Source organism: Hyla sarda, chromosome 8, assembly GCF_029499605.1.
Source record: "Hyla sarda isolate aHylSar1 chromosome 8, aHylSar1.hap1, whole genome shotgun sequence".
NCBI classification, from domain to species: Eukaryota; Metazoa; Chordata; class Amphibia; order Anura; family Hylidae; genus Hyla; species Hyla sarda.
In genome coordinates, this window is record NC_079196.1 from 96,292,747 (window position 1) to 96,312,765 (window position 20,019).

Sequence of the window (20,019 nt, forward strand, 5' to 3'; positions counted from 1 at the left end):
ATGTATATGGAGTTGCTGACATGAGTGCAATCTACAAAGCCGTTGAGGCCGATCCTCATGGGAGGATTATTGCACCAGGACCCTTAGCACTTTTAAAATGCCATTCAATGCCACGGGCTAGATGTAAACTGCAGATGACCATGTTGTGGTAGTTACCATGGATGCCCAAGTGATGTGTGAGCTAACACATAGGCCCAACAGATTCCAAGAAGGCCAGAATCACCAGCGGCACCACCATCGATTGTCAGGTCACCCGGATTCAGCAAATACCAGAGTCCAAAATTATGCAGGTTTATACTGTTAATTTTCAGTTTATCGTTACAGTTGGTGTTATTCCATGTCGGAAGGGACGCAGCTACAGCCAGTGGGGTAACTAGAGACAGGCAGGCAGCTATGTGCAACAAAGGTAGGCGTGTTGTTTTCATATGCAGATCTGAAATATTGTCTTATATGCAAGAGGAGGAGTGATGGGGGTTCAGGCAAAAGCCAGGCTATGGATTGCATTGCTAAATGCTCCATCAGAGTGCAATGGTCGCCTGTCCTTTTTTTAAGTGATGATGTGGGTTTAGCCTGTGCTGTATGTATGTATGGGTGGCTGACTGCCACCCACCCAGAAAGTGTATGGGAGGCTGGTTGGCTGCCAGCCTTCCTTCCATTCCTATGAGTAATGTGAGTGCTCATGAAGGGGACATGGTTGGGTCCACCCCTTTCCCGGTTATCCCCTCTAGGCCTTTTGGCTTAGATCAAGTGTAAAAAAAGAAAGGATCTTGCGACAGATCGCATCCTGAGGCACGTCTTTTTTTGTGTGAATACTTGCACTTGGGTGACTTGTGAGCACATACTGATACATACGTTCCCTATCTGGGGACCATAAATTAAATGGATTTTTGAGAAAGGGAGCTGATTTGGAAGCTTGCTTCTGTCGCCCTATGCATTGACCCGATGTGGCAGTATCTTCGGGTAGTGAACAGTGCACCACCCCATTCCAGTGTTAAACAAGAAAGATTCTCATTTAATCCTCCGTGGGTGAGAATTTGAGTTTGAGAATTGGAGACCAAAATGATGAGTTGCACTGACTGGTTTATGAACGTCTATTCATTTAGCGTTTTAATGACCATGTTTGCACACTGATTGGTGTAAAAAAATAAAATAAAACTAAATAATAATAATCTAGCACACCTGTGCAGGTTTGACATGACATGACAGGTAGCTGTCTTGTGGGTGGTGCTGAATCCTGTTAAATGACATGAGGGTCTCATGCCTATACACAAGGGTGTGTCATTGCTGTTGCTTGACCATGCATTGGTTTCTGTGGTCAGTGAATGATAAAAACAAAATTTACCATCCATTGATGGATGGGAAATCCGCCATGATGCATTTGTTTTTAGAAACTGCTGCTCACAACCAATGTTGCAATGGAGTGTCTCCATCTGCTGGTGGTATTGGAAAGGCATTAGTGCTATGACAGGGTCTGAAGAAGAAGAAGAAGAAGAAGACGGAAAAAAATATATATAAAAAGAAAAAGAGAGAGAGAGAGAGAGACTGACTTAGTGAGCGAGTGAGTGAGAGAGTGAGAGTGAGTGAGAGTGAATGAGTGAGTGAGTGATTGAGTGAGTGAGTGAGTGAGTGAGAACAAATGAGTTAAAGCAAGTGAGTGAGAGAGATCGAATGAATGAAAGTCTGAATGACAGAAAGAAAAAAGGATGAAGAAAGAAGCATGAAGAAAAAAAAATGTATATGGAGTTGCTGACATGAGTGCAATCTACAAAGCCGTTGAGGCCGATCCTCATGGGAGGATTATTGCACCAGGACCCTTAGCACTTTTAAAATGCCATTCAATGCCACGGGCTAGATGTAAACTGCAGATGACCATGTTGTGGTAGTTACCATGGATACCCAAGTGATGTGTGAGCTAACACATAGGCCCAACAGATTCCAAGAAGGCCAGAATCACCAGCGGCACCACCATCAATTGTCAGGTCACCCGGATTCAGCAAATACCAGAGTCCAAAATGATGCAGGTTTATACTGTTAATTTTCAGTTTATCGTTACAGTTGGTGTTATTCCATGTCGGAAGGGACGCAGCTACAGCCAGTGGGGTAACTAGAGACAGGCAGGCAGCTATGTGCAACAAAGGTAGGCGTGTTGTTTTCATATGCAGATCTGAAATATTGTCTTATATGCAAGAGGAGGAGTGATGGGGGTTCAGGCAAAAGCCAGGCTATGGATTGCATTGCTAAATGCTCCATCAGAGTGCAATGGTCGCCTGTCCTTTTTTTAAGTGATGATGTGGGTTTAGCCTGTGCTGTATGTATGTATGGGTGGCTGACTGCCACCCACCCAGAAAGTGTATGGGAGGCTGGTTGGCTGCCAGCCTTCCTTCCATTCCTATGAGTAATGTGAGTGCTCATGAAGGGGACATGGTTGGGTCCACCCCTTTCCCGGTTATCCCCTCTAGGCCTTTTGGCTTAGATCAAGTGTAAAAAAAGAAAGGATCTTGCGACAGATCGCATCCTGAGGCATGTTTTTTTTTGTGTGAATACTTGCACTTGGGTGACTTGTGAGCACATACTGATACATACGTTCCCTATCTGGGGACCATAAATTAAATGGATTTTTGAGAAAGGGAGCTGATTTGGAAGCTTGCTTCTGTCGCCCTATGCATTGACCCGATGTGGCAGTATCTTCGGGTAGTGAACAGTGCACCACCCCATTCCAGTGTTAAACAAGAAAGATTCTCATTTAATCCTCCGTGGGTGAGAATTTGAGTTTGAGAATTGGAGACCAAAATGATGAGTTGCACTGACTGGTTTATGAACGTCTATTCATTTAGCGTTTTAATGACCATGTTTGCACACTGATTGGTGTAAAAAAATAAAATAAAACTAAATAATAATAATCTAGCACACCTGTGCAGGTTTGACATGACATGACAGGTAGCTGTCTTGTGGGTGGTGCTGAATCCTGTTAAATGACATGAGGGTCTCATGCCTATACACAAGGGTGTGTCATTGCTGTTGCTTGACCATGCATTGGTTTCTGTGGTCAGTGAATGATAAAAACAAAATTTACCATCCATTGATGGATGGGAAATCCGCCATGAGGCATTTGTTTTTAGAAACTGCTGCTCACAACCAATGTTGCAATGGAGTGTCTCCATCTGCTGGTGGTATTGGAAAGGCATTAGTGCTATGACAGGGTCTGAAGAAGAAGAAGAAGAAGAAGACGGAAAAAAATATATATAAAAAGAAAAAGAGAGAGAGAGAGAGAGACTGACTTAGTGAGCGAGTGAGTGAGAGAGTGAGAGTGAGTGAGAGTGAATGAGTGAGTGAGTGATTGAGTGAGTGAGTGAGTGAGTGAGAACAAATGAGTTAAAGCAAGTGAGTGAGAGAGATCGAATGAATGAAAGTCTGAATGACAGAAAGAAAAAAGGATGAAGAAAGAAGCATGAAGAAAAAAAAATGTATATGGAGTTGCTGACATGAGTGCAATCTACAAAGCCGTTGAGGCTGATTCTCATGGGAGGATTATTGCACCAGGACCCTTAGCACTTTTAAAATGCCATTCAATGCCACGGGCTAGATGTAAACTGCAGATGACCATGTTGTGGTAGTTACCATGGATACCCAAGTGATGTGTGAGCTAACACATAGGCCCAACAGATTCCAAGAAGGCCAGAATCACCAGCGGCACCACCATCGATTGTCAGGTCACCCGGATTCAGCAAATACCAGAGTCCAAAATGATGCAGGTTTATACTGTTAATTTTCAGTTTATCGTTACAGTTGGTGTTATTCCATGTCGGAAGGGACGCAGCTACAGCCAGTGGGGTAACTAGAGACAGGCAGGCAGCTATGTGCAACAAAGGTAGGCGTGTTGTTTTCATATGCAGATCTGAAATATTGTCTTATATGCAAGAGGAGGAGTGATGGGGGTTCAGGCAAAAGCCAGGCTATGGATTGCATTGCTAAATGCTCCATCAGAGTGCAATGGTCGCCTGTCCTTTTTTTAAGTGATGATGTGGGTTTAGCCTGTGCTGTATGTATGTATGGGTGGCTGACTGCCACCCACCCAGAAAGTGTATGGGAGGCTGGTTGGCTGCCAGCCTTCCTTCCATTCCTATGAGTAATGTGAGTGCTCATGAAGGGGACATGGTTGGGTCCACCCCTTTCCCGGTTATCCCCTCTAGGCCTTTTGGCTTAGATCAAGTGTAAAAAAAGAAAGGATCTTGCGACAGATCGCATCCTGAGGCACGTTTTTTTTTTGTGTGAATACTTGCACTTGGGTGACTTGTGAGCACATACTGATACATACGTTCCCTATCTGGGGACCATAAATTAAATGGATTTTTGAGAAAGGGAGCTGATTTGGAAGCTTGCTTCTGTCGCCCTATGCATTGACCCGATGTGGCAGTATCTTCGGGTAGTGAACAGTGCACCACCCCATTCCAGTGTTAAACAAGAAAGATTCTCATTTAATCCTCCGTGGGTGAGAATTTGAGTTTGAGAATTGGAGACCAAAATGATGAGTTGCACTGACTGGTTTATGAACGTCTATTCATTTAGCGTTTTAATGACCATGTTTGCACACTGATTGGTGTAAAAAAATAAAATAAAACTAAATAATAATAATCTAGCACACCTGTGCAGGTTTGACATGACATGACAGGTAGCTGTCTTGTGGGTGGTGCTGAATCCTGTTAAATGACATGAGGGTCTCATGCCTATACACAAGGGTGTGTCATTGCTGTTGCTTGACCATGCATTGGTTTCTGTGGTCAGTGAATGATAAAAACAAAATTTACCATCCATTGATGGATGGGAAATCCGCCATGAGGCATTTGTTTTTAGAAACTGCTGCTCACAACCAATGTTGCAATGGAGTGTCTCCATCTGCTGGTGGTATTGGAAAGGCATTAGTGCTATGACAGGGTCTGAAATGAAGAAGAAGAAGACGGAAAAAAATATATATAAAAAGAAAAAGAGAGAGAGAGAGAGAGACTGACTTAGTGAGCGAGTGAGTGAGAGAGTGAGAGTGAGTGAGAGTGAATGAGTGAGTGAGTGATTGAGTGAGTGAGTGAGTGAGTGAGAACAAATGAGTTAAAGCAAGTGAGTGAGAGAGATCGAATGAATGAAAGTCTGAATGACAGAAAGAAAAAAGGATGAAGAAAGAAGCATGAAGAAAAAAAAATGTATATGGAGTTGCTGACATGAGTGCAATCTACAAAGCCGTTGAGGCTGATTCTCATGGGAGGATTATTGCACCAGGACCCTTAGCACTTTTAAAATGCCATTCAATGCCACGGGCTAGATGTAAACTGCAGATGACCATGTTGTGGTAGTTACCATGGATACCCAAGTGATGTGTGAGCTAACACATAGGCCCAACAGATTCCAAGAAGGCCAGAATCACCAGCGGCACCACCATCGATTGTCAGGTCACCCGGATTCAGCAAATACCAGAGTCCAAAATGATGCAGGTTTATACTGTTAATTTTCAGTTTATCGTTACAGTTGGTGTTATTCCATGTCGGAAGGGACGCAGCTACAGCCAGTGGGGTAACTAGAGACAGGCAGGCAGCTATGTGCAACAAAGGTAGGCGTGTTGTTTTCATATGCAGATCTGAAATATTGTCTTATATGCAAGAGGAGGAGTGATGGGGGTTCAGGCAAAAGCCAGGCTATGGATTGCATTGCTAAATGCTCCATCAGAGTGCAATGGTCGCCTGTCCTTTTTTTAAGTGATGATGTGGGTTTAGCCTGTGCTGTATGTATGTATGGGTGGCTGACTGCCACCCACCCAGAAAGTGTATGGGAGGCTGGTTGGCTGCCAGCCTTCCTTCCATTCCTATGAGTAATGTGAGTGCTCATGAAGGGGACATGGTTGGGTCCACCCCTTTCCCGGTTATCCCCTCTAGGCCTTTTGGCTTAGATCAAGTGTAAAAAAAGAAAGGATCTTGCGACAGATCGCATCCTGAGGCACGTTTTTTTTTGTGTGAATACTTGCACTTGGGTGACTTGTGAGCACATACTGATACATACGTTCCCTATCTGGGGACCATAAATTAAATGGATTTTTGAGAAAGGGAGCTGATTTGGAAGCTTGCTTCTGTCGCCCTATGCATTGACCCGATGTGGCAGTATCTTCGGGTAGTGAACAGTGCACCACCCCATTCCAGTGTTAAACAAGAAAGATTCTCATTTAATCCTCCGTGGGTGAGAATTTGAGTTTGAGAATTGGAGACCAAAATGATGAGTTGCACTGACTGGTTTATGAACGTCTATTCATTTAGCGTTTTAATGACCATGTTTGCACACTGATTGGTGTAAAAAAATAAAATAAAACTAAATAATAATAATCTAGCACACCTGTGCAGGTTTGACATGACATGACAGGTAGCTGTCTTGTGGGTGGTGCTGAATCCTGTTAAATGACATGAGGGTCTCATGCCTATACACAAGGGTGTGTCATTGCTGTTGCTTGACCATGCATTGGTTTCTGTGGTCAGTGAATGATAAAAACAAAATTTACCATCCATTGATGGATGGGAAATCCGCCATGAGGCATTTGTTTTTAGAAACTGCTGCTCACAACCAATGTTGCAATGGAGTGTCTCCATCTGCTGGTGGTATTGGAAAGGCATTAGTGCTATGACAGGGTCTGAAGAAGAAGAAGAAGAAGATGGAAAAAAATATATATAAAAAGAAAAAGAGAGAGAGAGAGAGAGACTGACTTAGTGAGCGAGTGAGTGAGAGAGTGAGAGTGAGTGAGAGTGAATGAGTGAGTGAGTGATTGAGTGAGTGAGTGAGTGAGTGAGAACAAATGAGTTAAAGCAAGTGAGTGAGAGAGATCGAATGAATGAAAGTCTGAATGACAGAAAGAAAAAAGGATGAAGAAAGAAGCATGAAGAAAAAAAAATGTATATGGAGTTGCTGACATGAGTGCAATCTACAAAGCCGTTGAGGCCGATCCTCATGGGAGGATTATTGCACCAGGACCCTTAGCACTTTTAAAATGCCATTCAATGCCACGGGCTAGATGTAAACTGCAGATGACCATGTTGTGGTAGTTACCATGGATGCCCAAGTGATGTGTGAGCTAACACATAGGCCCAACAGATTCCAAGAAGGCCAGAATCACCAGCGGCACCACCATCGATTGTCAGGTCACCCGGATTCAGCAAATACCAGAGTCCAAAATTATGCAGGTTTATACTGTTAATTTTCAGTTTATCGTTACAGTTGGTGTTATTCCATGTCGGAAGGGACGCAGCTACAGCCAGTGGGGTAACTAGAGACAGGCAGGCAGCTATGTGCAACAAAGGTAGGCGTGTTGTTTTCATATGCAGATCTGAAATATTGTCTTATATGCAAGAGGAGGAGTGATGGGGGTTCAGGCAAAAGCCAGGCTATGGATTGCATTGCTAAATGCTCCATCAGAGTGCAATGGTCGCCTGTCCTTTTTTTAAGTGATGATGTGGGTTTAGCCTGTGCTGTATGTATGTATGGGTGGCTGACTGCCACCCACCCAGAAAGTGTATGGGAGGCTGGTTGGCTGCCAGCCTTCCTTCCATTCCTATGAGTAATGTGAGTGCTCATGAAGGGGACATGGTTGGGTCCACCCCTTTCCCGGTTATCCCCTCTAGGCCTTTTGGCTTAGATCAAGTGTAAAAAAAGAAAGGATCTTGCGACAGATCGCATCCTGAGGCACGTCTTTTTTTGTGTGAATACTTGCACTTGGGTGACTTGTGAGCACATACTGATACATACGTTCCCTATCTGGGGACCATAAATTAAATGGATTTTTGAGAAAGGGAGCTGATTTGGAAGCTTGCTTCTGTCGCCCTATGCATTGACCCGATGTGGCAGTATCTTCGGGTAGTGAACAGTGCACCACCCCATTCCAGTGTTAAACAAGAAAGATTCTCATTTAATCCTCCGTGGGTGAGAATTTGAGTTTGAGAATTGGAGACCAAAATGATGAGTTGCACTGACTGGTTTATGAACGTCTATTCATTTAGCGTTTTAATGACCATGTTTGCACACTGATTGGTGTAAAAAAATAAAATAAAACTAAATAATAATAATCTAGCACACCTGTGCAGGTTTGACATGACATGACAGGTAGCTGTCTTGTGGGTGGTGCTGAATCCTGTTAAATGACATGAGGGTCTCATGCCTATACACAAGGGTGTGTCATTGCTGTTGCTTGACCATGCATTGGTTTCTGTGGTCAGTGAATGATAAAAACAAAATTTACCATCCATTGATGGATGGGAAATCCGCCATGATGCATTTGTTTTTAGAAACTGCTGCTCACAACCAATGTTGCAATGGAGTGTCTCCATCTGCTGGTGGTATTGGAAAGGCATTAGTGCTATGACAGGGTCTGAAGAAGAAGAAGAAGAAGAAGACGGAAAAAAATATATATAAAAAGAAAAAGAGAGAGAGAGAGAGAGACTGACTTAGTGAGCGAGTGAGTGAGAGAGTGAGAGTGAGTGAGAGTGAATGAGTGAGTGAGTGATTGAGTGAGTGAGTGAGTGAGTGAGAACAAATGAGTTAAAGCAAGTGAGTGAGAGAGATCGAATGAATGAAAGTCTGAATGACAGAAAGAAAAAAGGATGAAGAAAGAAGCATGAAGAAAAAAAAATGTATATGGAGTTGCTGACATGAGTGCAATCTACAAAGCCGTTGAGGCCGATCCTCATGGGAGGATTATTGCACCAGGACCCTTAGCACTTTTAAAATGCCATTCAATGCCACGGGCTAGATGTAAACTGCAGATGACCATGTTGTGGTAGTTACCATGGATACCCAAGTGATGTGTGAGCTAACACATAGGCCCAACAGATTCCAAGAAGGCCAGAATCACCAGCGGCACCACCATCAATTGTCAGGTCACCCGGATTCAGCAAATACCAGAGTCCAAAATGATGCAGGTTTATACTGTTAATTTTCAGTTTATCGTTACAGTTGGTGTTATTCCATGTCGGAAGGGACGCAGCTACAGCCAGTGGGGTAACTAGAGACAGGCAGGCAGCTATGTGCAACAAAGGTAGGCGTGTTGTTTTCATATGCAGATCTGAAATATTGTCTTATATGCAAGAGGAGGAGTGATGGGGGTTCAGGCAAAAGCCAGGCTATGGATTGCATTGCTAAATGCTCCATCAGAGTGCAATGGTCGCCTGTCCTTTTTTTAAGTGATGATGTGGGTTTAGCCTGTGCTGTATGTATGTATGGGTGGCTGACTGCCACCCACCCAGAAAGTGTATGGGAGGCTGGTTGGCTGCCAGCCTTCCTTCCATTCCTATGAGTAATGTGAGTGCTCATGAAGGGGACATGGTTGGGTCCACCCCTTTCCCGGTTATCCCCTCTAGGCCTTTTGGCTTAGATCAAGTGTAAAAAAAGAAAGGATCTTGCGACAGATCGCATCCTGAGGCATGTTTTTTTTTGTGTGAATACTTGCACTTGGGTGACTTGTGAGCACATACTGATACATACGTTCCCTATCTGGGGACCATAAATTAAATGGATTTTTGAGAAAGGGAGCTGATTTGGAAGCTTGCTTCTGTCGCCCTATGCATTGACCCGATGTGGCAGTATCTTCGGGTAGTGAACAGTGCACCACCCCATTCCAGTGTTAAACAAGAAAGATTCTCATTTAATCCTCCGTGGGTGAGAATTTGAGTTTGAGAATTGGAGACCAAAATGATGAGTTGCACTGACTGGTTTATGAACGTCTATTCATTTAGCGTTTTAATGACCATGTTTGCACACTGATTGGTGTAAAAAAATAAAATAAAACTAAATAATAATAATCTAGCACACCTGTGCAGGTTTGACATGACATGACAGGTAGCTGTCTTGTGGGTGGTGCTGAATCCTGTTAAATGACATGAGGGTCTCATGCCTATACACAAGGGTGTGTCATTGCTGTTGCTTGACCATGCATTGGTTTCTGTGGTCAGTGAATGATAAAAACAAAATTTACCATCCATTGATGGATGGGAAATCCGCCATGAGGCATTTGTTTTTAGAAACTGCTGCTCACAACCAATGTTGCAATGGAGTGTCTCCATCTGCTGGTGGTATTGGAAAGGCATTAGTGCTATGACAGGGTCTGAAGAAGAAGAAGAAGAAGAAGACGGAAAAAAATATATATAAAAAGAAAAAGAGAGAGAGAGAGAGAGACTGACTTAGTGAGCGAGTGAGTGAGAGAGTGAGAGTGAGTGAGAGTGAATGAGTGAGTGAGTGATTGAGTGAGTGAGTGAGTGAGTGAGAACAAATGAGTTAAAGCAAGTGAGTGAGAGAGATCGAATGAATGAAAGTCTGAATGACAGAAAGAAAAAAGGATGAAGAAAGAAGCATGAAGAAAAAAAAATGTATATGGAGTTGCTGACATGAGTGCAATCTACAAAGCCGTTGAGGCTGATTCTCATGGGAGGATTATTGCACCAGGACCCTTAGCACTTTTAAAATGCCATTCAATGCCACGGGCTAGATGTAAACTGCAGATGACCATGTTGTGGTAGTTACCATGGATACCCAAGTGATGTGTGAGCTAACACATAGGCCCAACAGATTCCAAGAAGGCCAGAATCACCAGCGGCACCACCATCGATTGTCAGGTCACCCGGATTCAGCAAATACCAGAGTCCAAAATGATGCAGGTTTATACTGTTAATTTTCAGTTTATCGTTACAGTTGGTGTTATTCCATGTCGGAAGGGACGCAGCTACAGCCAGTGGGGTAACTAGAGACAGGCAGGCAGCTATGTGCAACAAAGGTAGGCGTGTTGTTTTCATATGCAGATCTGAAATATTGTCTTATATGCAAGAGGAGGAGTGATGGGGGTTCAGGCAAAAGCCAGGCTATGGATTGCATTGCTAAATGCTCCATCAGAGTGCAATGGTCGCCTGTCCTTTTTTTAAGTGATGATGTGGGTTTAGCCTGTGCTGTATGTATGTATGGGTGGCTGACTGCCACCCACCCAGAAAGTGTATGGGAGGCTGGTTGGCTGCCAGCCTTCCTTCCATTCCTATGAGTAATGTGAGTGCTCATGAAGGGGACATGGTTGGGTCCACCCCTTTCCCGGTTATCCCCTCTAGGCCTTTTGGCTTAGATCAAGTGTAAAAAAAGAAAGGATCTTGCGACAGATCGCATCCTGAGGCACGTTTTTTTTTGTGTGAATACTTGCACTTGGGTGACTTGTGAGCACATACTGATACATACGTTCCCTATCTGGGGACCATAAATTAAATGGATTTTTGAGAAAGGGAGCTGATTTGGAAGCTTGCTTCTGTCGCCCTATGCATTGACCCGATGTGGCAGTATCTTCGGGTAGTGAACAGTGCACCACCCCATTCCAGTGTTAAACAAGAAAGATTCTCATTTAATCCTCCGTGGGTGAGAATTTGAGTTTGAGAATTGGAGACCAAAATGATGAGTTGCACTGACTGGTTTATGAACGTCTATTCATTTAGCGTTTTAATGACCATGTTTGCACACTGATTGGTGTAAAAAAATAAAATAAAACTAAATAATAATAATCTAGCACACCTGTGCAGGTTTGACATGACATGACAGGTAGCTGTCTTGTGGGTGGTGCTGAATCCTGTTAAATGACATGAGGGTCTCATGCCTATACACAAGGGTGTGTCATTGCTGTTGCTTGACCATGCATTGGTTTCTGTGGTCAGTGAATGATAAAAACAAAATTTACCATCCATTGATGGATGGGAAATCCGCCATGAGGCATTTGTTTTTAGAAACTGCTGCTCACAACCAATGTTGCAATGGAGTGTCTCCATCTGCTGGTGGTATTGGAAAGGCATTAGTGCTATGACAGGGTCTGAAGAAGAAGAAGAAGAAGATGGAAAAAAATATATATAAAAAGAAAAAGAGAGAGAGAGAGAGAGACTGACTTAGTGAGCGAGTGAGTGAGAGAGTGAGAGTGAGTGAGAGTGAATGAGTGAGTGAGTGATTGAGTGAGTGAGTGAGTGAGTGAGTGAGAACAAATGAGTTAAAGCAAGTGAGTGAGAGAGATCGAATGAATGAAAGTCTGAATGACAGAAAGAAAAAAGGATGAAGAAAGAAGCATGAAGAAAAAAAAATGTATATGGAGTTGCTGACATGAGTGCAATCTACAAAGCCGTTGAGGCTGATCCTCATGGGAGGATTATTGCACCAGGACCCTTAGCACTTTTAAAATGCCATTCAATGCCACGGGCTAGATGTAAACTGCAGATGACCATGTTGTGGTAGTTACCATGGATACCCAAGTGATGTGTGAGCTAACACATAGGCCCAACAGATTCCAAGAAGGCCAGAATCACCAGCGGCACCACCATCGATTGTCAGGTCACCCGGATTCAGCAAATACCAGAGTCCAAAATGATGCAGGTTTATACTGTTAATTTTCAGTTTATCGTTACAGTTAGTGTTATTCCATGTCGGAAGGGACGCAGCTACAGCCAGTGGGGTAACTAGAGACAGGCAGGCAGCTATGTGCAACAAAGGTAGGCGTGTTGTTTTCATATGCAGATCTGAAATATTGTCTTATATGCAAGAGGAGGAGTGATGGGGGTTCAGGCAAAAGCCAGGCTATGGATTGCATTGCTAAATGCTCCATCAGAGTGCAATGGTCGCCTGTCCTTTTTTTAAGTGATGATGTGGGTTTAGCCTGTGCTGTATGTATGTATGGGTGGCTGACTGCCACCCACCCAGAAAGTGTATGGGAGGCTGGTTGGCTGCCAGCCTTCCTTCCATTCCTATGAGTAATGTGAGTGCTCATGAAGGGGACATGGTTGGGTCCACCCCTTTCCCGGTTATCCCCTCTAGGCCTTTTGGCTTAGATCAAGTGTAAAAAAAGAAAGGATCTTGCGACAGATCGCATCCTGAGGCACGTCTTTTTTTGTGTGAATACTTGCACTTGGGTGACTTGTGAGCACATACTGATACATACGTTCCCTATCTGGGGACCATAAATTAAATGGATTTTTGAGAAAGGGAGCTGATTTGGAAGCTTGCTTCTGTCGCCCTATGCATTGACCCGATGTGGCAGTATCTTCGGGTAGTGAACAGTGCACCACCCCATTCCAGTGTTAAACAAGAAAGATTCTCATTTAATCCTCCGTGGGTGAGAATTTGAGTTTGAGAATTGGAGACCAAAATGATGAGTTGCACTGACTGGTTTATGAACGTCTATTCATTTAGCGTTTTAATGACCATGTTTGCACACTGATTGGTGTAAAAAAATAAAATAAAACTAAATAATAATAATCTAGCACACCTGTGCAGGTTTGACATGACATGACAGGTAGCTGTCTTGTGGGTGGTGCTGAATCCTGTTAAATGACATGAGGGTCTCATGCCTATACACAAGGGCGTGTCATTGCTGTTGCTTGACCATGCATTGGTTTCTGTGGTCAGTGAATGATAAAAACAAAATTTACCATCCATTGATGGATGGGAAATCCGCCATGAGGCATTTGTTTTTAGAAACTGCTGCTCACAACCAATGTTGCAATGGAGTGTCTCCATCTGCTGGTGGTATTGGAAAGGCATTAGTGCTATGACAGGGTCTGAAGAAGAAGAAGAAGAAGACGGAAAAAAATATATATAAAAAGAAAAAGAGAGAGAGAGAGAGAGACTGACTTAGTGAGCGAGTGAGTGAGAGAGTGAGAGTGAGTGAGAGTGAATGAGTGCGTTAGTGATTGAGTGAGTGAGTGAGTGAGTGAGTGAGAACAAATGAGTTAAAGCAAGTGAGTGAGAGAGATCGAATGAATGAAAGTCTGAATGACAGAAAGAAAAAAGGATGAAGAAAGAAGCATGAAGAAAAAAAAATGTATATGGAGTTGCTGACATGAGTGCAATCTACAAAGCCGTTGAGGCTGATCCTCATGGGAGGATTATTGCACCAGGACCCTTAGCACTTTTAAAATGCCATTCAATGCCACGGGCTAGATGTAAACTGCAGATGACCATGTTGTGGTAGTTACCATGGATACCCAAGTGATGTGTGAGCTAACACATAGGCCCAACAGATTCCAAGAAGGCCAGAATCACCAGCGGCACCACCATCGATTGTCAGGTCACCCGGATTCAGCAAATACCAGAGTCCAAAATGATGCAGGTTTATACTGTTAATTTTCAGTTTATCGTTACAGTTGGTGTTATTCCATGTCGGAAGGGACGCAGCTACAGCCAGTGGGGTAACTAGAGACAGGCAGGCAGCTATGTGCAACAAAGGTAGGCGTGTTGTTTTCATATGCAGATCTGAAATATTGTCTTATATGCAAGAGGAGGAGTGATGGGGGTTCAGGCAAAAGCCAGGCTATGGATTGCATTGCTAAATGCTCCATCAGAGTGCAATGGTCGCCTGTCCTTTTTTTAAGTGATGATGTGGGTTTAGCCTGTGCTGTATGTATGTATGGGTGGCTGACTGCCACCCACCCAGAAAGTGTATGGGAGGCTGGTTGGCTGCCAGCCTTCCTTCCATTCCTATGAGTAATGTGAGTGCTCATGAAGGGGACATGGTTGGGTCCACCCCTTTCCCGGTTATCCCCTCTAGGCCTTTTGGCTTAGATCAAGTGTAAAAAAAGAAAGGATCTTGCGACAGATCGCATCCTGAGGCACGTTTTTTTTTGTGTGAATACTTGCACTTGGGTGACTTGTGAGCACATACTGATACATACGTTCCCTATCTGGGGACCATAAATTAAATGGATTTTTGAGAAAGGGAGCTGATTTGGAAGCTTGCTTCTGTCGCCCTATGCATTGACCCGATGTGGCAGTATCTTCGGGTAGTGAACAGTGCACCACCCCATTCCAGTGTTAAACAAGAAAAATTCTCATTTAATCCTCCGTGGGTGAGAATTTGAGTTTGAGAATTGGAGACCAAAATGATGAGTTGCACTGACTGGTTTATGAACGTCTATTCATTTAGCGTTTTAATGACCATGTTTGCACACTGATTGGTGTAAAAAAATAAAATAAAACTAAATAATAATAATCTAGCACACCTGTGCAGGTTTGACATGACATGACAGGTAGCTGTCTTGTGGGTGGTGCTGAATCCTGTTAAATGACATGAGGGTCTCATGCCTATACACAAGGTTGTGTCATTGCTGTTGCTTGACCATGCATTGGTTTCTGTGGTCAGTGAATGATAAAAACAAAATTTACCATCCATTGATGGATGGGAAATCCGCCATGAGGCATTTGTTTTTAGAAACTGCTGCTCACAACCAATGTTGCAATGGAGTGTCTCCATCTGCTGGTGGTATTGGAAAGGCATTAGTGCTATGACAGGGTCTGAAGAAGAAGAAGAAGAAGACGGAAAAAAATATATATAAAAAGAAAAAGAGAGAGAGAGAGAGAGACTGACTTAGTGAGCGAGTGAGTGAGAGAGTGAGAGTGAGTGAGAGTGAATGAGTGAGTGAGTGATTGAGTGAGTGAGTGAGTGAGTGAGAACAAATGAGTTAAAGCAAGTGAGTGAGAGAGATCGAATGAATGAAAGTCTGAATGACAGAAAGAAAAAAGGATGAAGAAAGAAGCATGAAGAAAAAAAAATGTATATGGAGTTGCTGACATGAGTGCAATCTACAAAGCCGTTGAGGCTGATCCTCATGGGAGGATTATTGCACCAGGACCCTTAGCACTTTTAAAATGCCATTCAATGCCACGGGCTAGATGTAAACTGCAGATGACCATGTTGTGGTAGTTACCATGGATACCCAAGTGATGTGTAAGCTAACACATAGGCCCAACGGATTCCAAGAAGGCCAGAATCACCAGCGGCACCACCATCGATTGTCAGGTCACCCGGATTCAGCAAATACCAGAGTCCAAAATGATGCAGGTTTATACTGTTAATTTTCAGTTTATCGTTACAGTTGGTGTTATTCCATGTCGGAAGGGACGCAGCTACAGCCAGTGGGGTAACTAGAGACAGGCAGGCAGCTATGTGCAACAAAGGTAGGCGTGTTGTTTCATATGCAGATCTGAAATATTGTCTTATATGCAAGAGGAGGAGTGATGGGGGTTCAGGCAAAAGCCAGGCTATGGATTGCATTGCTAAATGCTCCATCAGAGTGCAATGGTCGCCTGTCCTTTTTTTAAGTGATGATGTGGGTTTAGCCTGTGCTGTATGTATGTATGGGTGGCTGACTGCCACCCACCCAGAAAGTGTATGGGAGGCTGGTTGGCTGCCAGCCTTCCTTCCATTCCTATGAGTAATGTGAGTGCTCATGAAGGGGACATGGTTGGGTCCACCCCTTTCCCGGTTATCCCCTCTAGGCCTTTTGGCTTAGATCAAGTGTAAAAAAAGAAAGGATCTTGCGACAGATCGCATCCTGAGGCACGTTTTTTTTTGTGTGAATACTTGCACTTGGGTGACTTGTGAGCACATACTGATACATACGTTCCCTATCTGGGGACCATAAATTAAATGGATTTTTGAGAAAGGGAGCTGATTTGGAAGCTTGCTTCTGTCGCCCTATGCATTGACCCGATGTGGCAGTATCTTCGGGTAGTGAACAGTGCACCACCCCATTCCAGTGTTAAACAAGAAAGATTCTCATTTAATCCTCCGTGGGTGAGAATTTGAGTTTGAGAATTGGAGACCAAAATGATGAGTTGCACTGACTGGTTTATGAACGTCTATTCATTTAGCGTTTTAATGACCATGTTTGCACACTGATTGGTGTAAAAAAATAAAATAAAACTAAATAATAATAATCTAGCACACCTGTGCAGGTTTGACATGACATGACAGGTAGCTGTCTTGTGGGTGGTGCTGAATCCTGTTAAATGACATGAGGGTCTCATGCCTATACACAAGGGTGTGTCATTGCTGTTGCTTGACCATGCATTGGTTTCTGTGGTCAGTGAATGATAAAAACAAAATTTACCATCCATTGATGGATGGGAAATCCGCCATGAGGCATTTGTTTTTAGAAACTGCTGCTCACAACCAATGTTGCAATGGAGTGTCTCCATCTGCTGGTGGTATTGGAAAGGCATTAGTGCTATGACAGGGTCTGAAGAAGAAGAAGAAGAAGACGGAAAAAAATATATATAAAAAGAAAAAGAGAGAGAGAGAGAGAGACTGACTTAGTGAGCGAGTGAGTGAGAGAGTGAGAGTGAGTGAGAGTGAATGAGTGAGTGAGTGATTGAGTGAGTGAGTGAGTGAGTGAGAACAAATGAGTTAAAGCAAGTGAGTGAGAGAGATCGAATGAATGAAAGTCTGAATGACAGAAAGAAAAAAGGATGAAGAAAGAAGCATGAAGAAAAAAAAATGTATATGGAGTTGCTGACATGAGTGCAATCTACAAAGCCGTTGAGGCTGATCCTCATGGGAGGATTATTGCACCAGGACCCTTAGCACTTTTAAAATGCCATTCAATGCCACGGGCTAGATGTAAACTGCAGATGACCATGTTGTGGTAGTTACCATGGATACCCAAGTGATGTGTGAGCTAACACATAGGCCCAACAGATTCCAAGAAGGCCAGAATCACCAGCGGCACCACCATCGATTGTCAGGTCACCCGGATTCAGCAAATACCAGAGTCCAAAATGATGCAGGTTTATACTGTTAATTTTCAGTTTATCGTTACAGTTGGTGTTATTCCATGTCGGAAGGGACGCAGCTACAGCCAGTGGGGTAACTAGAGACAGGCAGGCAGCTATGTGCAACAAAGGTAGGCGTGTTGTTTCATATGCAGATCTGAAATATTGTCTTATATGCAAGAGGAGGAGTGATGGGGGTTCAGGCAAAAGCCAGGCTATGGATTGCATTGCTAAATGCTCCATCAGAGTGCAATGGTCGCCTGTCCTTTTTTTAAGTGATGATGTGGGTTTAGCCTGTGCTGTATGTATGTATGGGTGGCTGACTGCCACCCACCCAGAAAGTGTATGGGAGGCTGGTTGGCTGCCAGCCTTCCTTCCATTCCTATGAGTAATGTGAGTGCTCATGAAGGGGACATGGTTGGGTCCACCCCTTTCCCGGTTATCCCCTCTAGGCCTTTTGGCTTAGATCAAGTGTAAAAAAAGAAAGGATCTTGCGACAGATCGCATCCTGAGGCACGTTTTTTTTTGTGTGAATACTTGCACTTGGGTGACTTGTGAGCACATACTGATACATACGTTCCCTATCTGGGGACCATAAATTAAATGGATTTTTGAGAAAGGGAGCTGATTTGGAAGCTTGCTTCTGTCGCCCTATGCATTGACCCGATGTGGCAGTATCTTCGGGTAGTGAACAGTGCACCACCCCATTCCAGTGTTAAACAAGAAAGATTCTCATTTAATCCTCCGTGGGTGAGAATTTGAGTTTGAGAATTGGAGACCAAAATGATGAGTTGCACTGACTGGTTTATGAACGTCTATTCATTTAGCGTTTTAATGACCATGTTTGCACACTGATTGGTGTAAAAAAATAAAATAAAACTAAATAATAATAATCTAGCACACCTGTGCAGGTTTGACATGACATGACAGGTAGCTGTCTTGTGGGTGGTGCTGAATCCTGTTAAATGACATGAGGGTCTCATGCCTATACACAAGGGTGTGTCATTGCTGTTGCTTGACCATGCATTGGTTTCTGTGGTCAGTGAATGATAAAAACAAAATTTACCATCCATTGATGGATGGGAAATCCGCCATGAGGCATTTGTTTTTAGAAACTGCTGCTCACAACCAATGTTGCAATGGAGTGTCTCCATCTGCTGGTGGTATTGGAAAGGCATTAGTGCTATGACAGGGTCTGAAGAAGAAGAAGAAGAAGACGGAAAAAAATATATATAAAAAGAAAAAGAGAGAGAGAGAGAGAGACTGACTTAGTGAGCGAGTGAGTGAGAGAGTGAGAGTGAGTGAGAGTGAATGAGTGAGTGAGTGATTGAGTGAGTGAGTGAGTGAGTGAGAACAAATGAGTTAAAGCAAGTGAGTGAGAGAGATCGAATGAATGAAAGTCTGAATGACAGAAAGAAAAAAGGATGAAGAAAGAAGCATGAAGAAAAAAAAATGTATATGGAGTTGCTGACATGAGTGCAATCTACAAAGCCGTTGAGGCTGATCCTCATGGGAGGATTATTGCACCAGGACCCTTAGCACTTTTAAAATGCCATTCAATGCCACGGGCTAGATGTAAACTGCAGATGACCATGTTGTGGTAGTTACCATGGATACCCAAGTGATGTGTGAGCTAACACATAGGCCCAACAGATTCCAAGAAGGCCAGAATCACCAGCGGCACCACCATCGATTGTCAGGTCACCCGGATTCAGCAAATGCCAGAGTCCAAAATGATGCAGGTTTATACTGTTAATTTTCAGTTTATCGTTACAGTTGGTGTTATTCCATGTCGGAAGGGACGCAGCTACAGCCAGTGGGGTAACTAGAGACAGGCAGGCAGCTATGTGCAACAAAGGTAGGCGTGTTGTTTTCATATGCAGATCTGAAATATTGTCTTATATGCAAGAGGAGGAGTGATGGGGGTTCAGGCAAAAGCCAGGCTATGGATTGCATTGCTAAATGCTCCATCAGAGTGCAATGGTCGCCTGTCCTTTTTTTAAGTGATGATGTGGGTTTAGCCTGTGCTGTATGTATGTATGGGTGGCTGACTGCCACCCACCCAGAAAGTGTATGGGAGGCTGGTTGGCTGCCAGCCTTCCTTCCATTCCTATGAGTAATGTGAGTGCTCATGAAGGGGACATGGTTGGGTCCACCCCTTTCCCGGTTATCCCCTCTAGGCCTTTTGGCTTAGATCAAGTGTAAAAAAAGAAAGGATCTTGCGACAGATCGCATCCTGAGGCACGTTTTTTTTTGTGTCAATACTTGCACTTGGGTGACTTGTGAGCACATACTGATACATACGTTCCCTATCTGGGGACCATAAATTAAATGGATTTTTGAGAAAGGGAGCTGATTTGGAAGCTTGCTTCTGTCGCCCTATGCATTGACCCGATGTGGCAGTATCTTCGGGTAGTGAACAGTGCACCACCCCATTCCAGTGTT

General features: G+C 43.6%; 12 pseudogenes; all 12 read left to right on the forward strand.

Annotated features, from left to right (window-relative positions):
• Positions 1-717: 717 nt before the first annotated feature.
• Positions 718-981, forward strand: LOC130287682 (U2 spliceosomal RNA; annotated as a pseudogene).
• Positions 982-2,448: 1,467 nt separating this feature from the next.
• On the forward strand, positions 2,449-2,712 carry LOC130287633 (U2 spliceosomal RNA; annotated as a pseudogene).
• A 1,467-nt stretch (positions 2,713-4,179) lies between these two features.
• On the forward strand, positions 4,180-4,444 carry LOC130287814 (U2 spliceosomal RNA; annotated as a pseudogene).
• A 1,463-nt stretch (positions 4,445-5,907) lies between these two features.
• LOC130285662 (U2 spliceosomal RNA) lies at positions 5,908-6,171 on the forward strand (annotated as a pseudogene).
• A 1,464-nt stretch (positions 6,172-7,635) lies between these two features.
• LOC130287683 (U2 spliceosomal RNA) lies at positions 7,636-7,899 on the forward strand (annotated as a pseudogene).
• Positions 7,900-9,366: 1,467 nt separating this feature from the next.
• LOC130287635 (U2 spliceosomal RNA) lies at positions 9,367-9,630 on the forward strand (annotated as a pseudogene).
• Positions 9,631-11,097: 1,467 nt separating this feature from the next.
• On the forward strand, positions 11,098-11,361 carry LOC130285663 (U2 spliceosomal RNA; annotated as a pseudogene).
• A 1,468-nt stretch (positions 11,362-12,829) lies between these two features.
• On the forward strand, positions 12,830-13,093 carry LOC130287684 (U2 spliceosomal RNA; annotated as a pseudogene).
• A 1,468-nt stretch (positions 13,094-14,561) lies between these two features.
• On the forward strand, positions 14,562-14,825 carry LOC130285664 (U2 spliceosomal RNA; annotated as a pseudogene).
• A 1,463-nt stretch (positions 14,826-16,288) lies between these two features.
• LOC130285665 (U2 spliceosomal RNA) lies at positions 16,289-16,552 on the forward strand (annotated as a pseudogene).
• Positions 16,553-18,015: 1,463 nt separating this feature from the next.
• On the forward strand, positions 18,016-18,279 carry LOC130285666 (U2 spliceosomal RNA; annotated as a pseudogene).
• A 1,464-nt stretch (positions 18,280-19,743) lies between these two features.
• Positions 19,744-20,007, forward strand: LOC130289814 (U2 spliceosomal RNA; annotated as a pseudogene).
• Positions 20,008-20,019: the final 12 nt, after the last annotated feature.